This window comes from Citrus sinensis, chromosome 6 (assembly GCF_022201045.2).
Source record: "Citrus sinensis cultivar Valencia sweet orange chromosome 6, DVS_A1.0, whole genome shotgun sequence".
NCBI lineage: Eukaryota > Viridiplantae > Streptophyta > Magnoliopsida > Sapindales > Rutaceae > Citrus > Citrus sinensis.
Window position 1 is genome coordinate 9945120 of NC_068561.1, and position 4827 is coordinate 9949946.

The 4827-nt window shown below is 38.0% G+C and overlaps 1 non-coding gene across 1 annotated transcript; it reads right to left on the minus strand.

Moving 5' to 3' along the window:
- Window positions 1–340: 340 nt before the first annotated feature.
- LOC127903610 (small nucleolar RNA R71) lies at window positions 341–445 on the minus strand. The gene has a single exon (XR_008056319.1). It is a non-coding gene; the product is annotated as a small nucleolar RNA R71 (small nucleolar RNA).
- Between the last annotated feature and the right edge of the window lie 4382 nt (window positions 446–4827).

Consider the following 4827-nt stretch of genomic DNA (forward strand, 5'->3'; position numbering starts at 1 on the left):
CAGTCCTTTAGCTAATTTGAGCACATCATGTATAAGATACCCAAATGTAGCTGCTAGGAGCTTTGAACTAAAACTTAGTGTGCTAAATTGTCTCCCAACATTCTATGGCCTAGAAAATGAGGACCCATATAATCATTTGAATGATTTTCATGCTATTTGTCAAACATTTAAATATGAGAATTTTTCAGATGATGATGTAAAATTTAGACTATTCCCATTTTCTTTAAAGGATAGAGCTCGTTCATGGCTTAATACATTGCCTGCTAATAGCATCACATCATGGGAATAAATGGTTACAAAATTTTTGAATAAATATTTCCCAGTGCATAAAACTAATGTTATTCGCAGGGAAATCTCAGAGTTTACCCAGAGAGAGGACGAGCAGTTTTTTCGAAACATGGGAGCGATTCAATGGGTTACTCTTGAAGTGTCCACATCATGGGTATGAGAAATGACATCAATGCCAATACTTTTTGGAAGGATTATTGCCGAATGTGCAAGAATGGCTAATGGCAACAAGTGAAGGAGAGTTAATGTCAAAAAGTGCATCAGAGATTTGGGAATTCTTCCAGCGACAAGCCGATAATTCCCAACAACGGAGTCGGTCACTCAGGAATACTAGAAGAATTAAGGGAGTAAATGAGGTTCACATTGACGAATCCAGTTCAGAAATTAAAGAAGTCAAAGCAATAATTGAAGGCCTCTCTCGACAAATAGCATCGTTATCGACTACTAAATCAACAGAGCCACACGATCCTAACTCATATCCAGATCAAGCCAATGCCATAGGTGTAATAAGAAAACCATCAAATTACAACCCATACTCCAACACATATAATCCTGGATGGAGAGACCACCTCAATTTTTCATGGTCTCAAGGATTCCAACAAAATGGACCAGCAGCTCCAGCTCCACCAATGCAACAAATTCCTCAAGTTCCTCAAGCCTCTCAGCCTCCGTTTAGACCATACAATCAGAACCAGAACTACTCTCAACCCAGACCATAGGAGGATGCATTCCAGAATTTCAAGAATGTTACTCACTCCATGATTGAGCAACAGAATCGCACCATTGATGGACTACGAAATGAGTTGAGAGCAAGCTTCAACTCACAAGCTCAATTAGTTTCAAGCCTCAAGAATATGGTGGGACAACTTGCTTCTTCAGTTCAGACCTTGGCAATGACTGTTGAGAAAGGTAAATTTCCAAGTCAACCAGTGCCTAATCCTAAAAGAGTACATGAAACAAGTACCAGTTCACCACAACAGCATAGAGAGGTCAAAGCAATCATGACCTTGCGAAAAGGAAAAGAAGTTGACAACAAAGTAGAGATGCCGGTGACAAAAGAAAATCAAATTGTACCTGTGAATGTTAAGGACTCATCACTGGAGGAGAAAGAAGAAACCAACACACGGGAATATGTTCCCAAAGCTCCATTTCCTCAGAGGTTAGCTAAAGGAAAGAAGGGAAAATCCACAGGTGAGATTCTTGAAATCTTCAAACAGGTAAGTGTTAACATACCTTTACTTGATGCTATAAAATAAGTTCCATCTTATGCCAAGTTTCTTAAAAAATTTTGTACTAAAAAGAGAAACATTCACGTTCAAAAGAAGGCATTTTCAACAGAAAACGTTAGTTCTATCCTCCAACATAAAATTCCTCTAAAATGCAAAGACCTAGGCTCCCCCACTATCTCATGTAGCATAGGGAACCATACAATTAAAAATGCTTTGTTAGATTTAGGAGCTAGTGTAAATTTGTTGCCTTACTCTGTTTTCGTGAAACTTGGATTGGGAGAATTACACCCAACTCCAGTGGTGTTACAACTTGCAGATCGGTCCACAAAAATACCTCGTGGTATTGTGGAAGACGTGCTTATCCAGGTAGACAAGTTATATTTTCCTGTTGATTTCATTGTAATTGACACTCAACCAACACAGGATTCAAGGAAGCACATCCCCATTATTCTAGGCCAACCTTTCTTGGCAACTGAGGATGCTCACATTCAATGCAGGACTGGAAATATGCAGTTGTCCTTCGGCAACATGACTATGGAGCTGAACATCTTCAACATTGCCAAACAACCTCACAATGCAGATGATGAAATTGTTGATGTGGATTTAATTGAAGTATTAATTGATGATACTTTTGTTTCAAACCTTAGTGATGATCCTTTACAAACATGTTTAACTCACTTTGGTTTGGATTTTGATATTGACAGATCAGTCGATGAGGTCAACGCCTTACTTGACTCAGCACCATCCATGGACACTAATAAATGGAAGTCAAGAGTTGAACAAATAGCACCATCAGAGAAGAAACTCATCCCATCATCAGAATCACCACCAAAACTCGAGCTCAAACCATTGCCCAACACATTGGAATATGCATTTTTGGGAGAAAAAAGTACTCTACCGGTAATCATCTCATCATCCCTAAATGACAAACAAAAAGGTAAGTTGTTGGATGTTTTAAAAGAGCACAAAGGAGCATTAGGATGGACCATAGCAGACATAAAAGGTATAAACCCAGTAGACTGCATGCATTACATTCACCTCGATGAAAATGCTAAACCTATTAGGGAAATGCAACATCGGTAAAATCCTAACATGAAATAAGTTGTTAGAACTGAAGTCTTTAAGCTATTAGACGCAGGTATCATTTACCCAATTTCTGATAGTTCATGGGTCAGTCCTGTACAAGTTGTCCCTAAAAAGTTAGGAGTCACAGTAGTTACCAATGCTGATAATGAATTGATACCAACTAGAGTAACTACAGGATGACGTGTATGCATTGATTATAGAAAATTGAATTATGTCACACGTAAAGACCATTTTCTTTTACTATTTATTGATCAAATGCGTGATAGATTAGCAGGCCATGAATTTTATTGCTTTCTAGATGGCTACTCAGGATATAATCAGATTCCCATAGCACCAAAAGATCAAGAAAAAACCACTTTCACTTGCCCTTTTGGCACTTTTGCATATAGGAGAATGCCATTTGGATTATGTAATGCACCTGCTACATTTCAATGATGCATGTTAAGTATTTTTTCTGATATGCTTGAACGATTCCTTGAAGTCTTTATGGATGACTTTTCTGTCTTTGGTGATTCGTTTGATCAATGTTTACATCATCTAACACTAGTTCTGCAGAGATGTATCGAGAAGAACTTGATCTTAAATTGGGAGAAATGCCATTTTATGGTAAAATAAGGTATTGTTCTCGGTCACATCATTTCGAGCAAAGGTATTGAGGTTGACAAAGCCAATGTGGATCTCATTTCTAATCTTCCTCCACCCAAAACAGTCAGAGAAGTAAGATCTTTCCTTGGGCATGCTGGTTTCTATAGACGTTTCATTAAAGATTTTAGCAAAGTTTCTAGACCCTTATGCAATTTACTTGCTAAGGATGTACCTTTTATCTTTGATGATTCATGTTTTGTGGCATTTGAAAAACTAAAGCAGTTGTTGACATCATCACCCATCATTCAGCTCCCAAACTGGAGCTTACCATTTGAGCTCATGTGTGATGCATCTGATTATGCAGTAGGAGCAGTATTAGGACAAAGAGTTGATCGAATTCCCTATGTTATTTACTATACTAGTATGACATTGAATGATGCACAGTTGAACTATTCAACTACTGAAAAAGAAATACTAGCAGTAGTGTTTGCATTAGAGAAATTTCGATCTTATCTCATTGGTTGTAAAATAATTATATTCACAGATCATGCTGCTCTTAAATATCTTCTCACAAAGAAAGATGCAAAAGCTAGACTAATTCGTTGGGTGTTACTTTTGCAGGAATTTGACTTGGAATTCAAAGATAAGAAAGACACAGAAAATGTTGTGGCGGACCACCTCTCTCGTCTCCATTTTGACACAATTACAGAGCCATTAATATTGAATGAGTCACTTCCAGATGAACAATTAATGAGTGTGGAAGTATTACCATGGTATGCTGACATCGTGAATTATTTTGTTACAGGTCAACTTCCAGAGCATTGGACCAAGCAAGACAAGGCCAATTTTTTTGCAGAAATAAAGAATTTCTTTTGGGATGACCCGTATTTGTTCAAGTATTGTGTAGATCAAATTGTTAGACGATGTGTCCCAGAAAATGAAATTCAAAATATTCTTTCATTCTGCCATGAACAAGCTTGTGGAGGCCATTTTAATACTAAGAAAACAGTAACTAAAGTTTTACAATGTGGTTTCTATTGGCCAATTATATTTCGAGATGCTTACACTTTCTGTTCTTCATGTGATAGGTGTCAACGAATGGGGAGCATTACACGAAGGAACATGATGCCACTAAATCCAATTTTAGTGGTTGAGATTTTTTACGTATGGGGTATCGACTTCATGGGACCCTTTCCCCCTTCTTTTGGCCATCAATACATATTGGTTGCTGTTGACTACGTATCAAAATGGGTAGAAACAATTCCATGTAGAACCAATGATCACAAGGTGGTGATAAGATTTTTGAAAAGCAACATTGTTTCACGCTTTGGATTCCCTCGAGCAATAATCAGTGATGGTGGTGCCCACTTTTGTAACAAAGCATTCAAAGCTCTTTTGACAAAGTATTCAATCACTCACAAAGTGGCGACCCCATATCATCCGCAAACCAGTGGCCAAGTTGAGATCTCCAATCGAGAAATAAAGCACATATTAGAAAAGACGGTGAGGCCGGACAGAAAAGATTGGTCATTAAGACTTGATGATGCATTATGGGCATATAGAACAGCTTTCAAGACCCCGATTGGGATGTCACCCTACAAGCTAGTGTATGGAAAAGCTTGCCACCTACCTGTGAAAC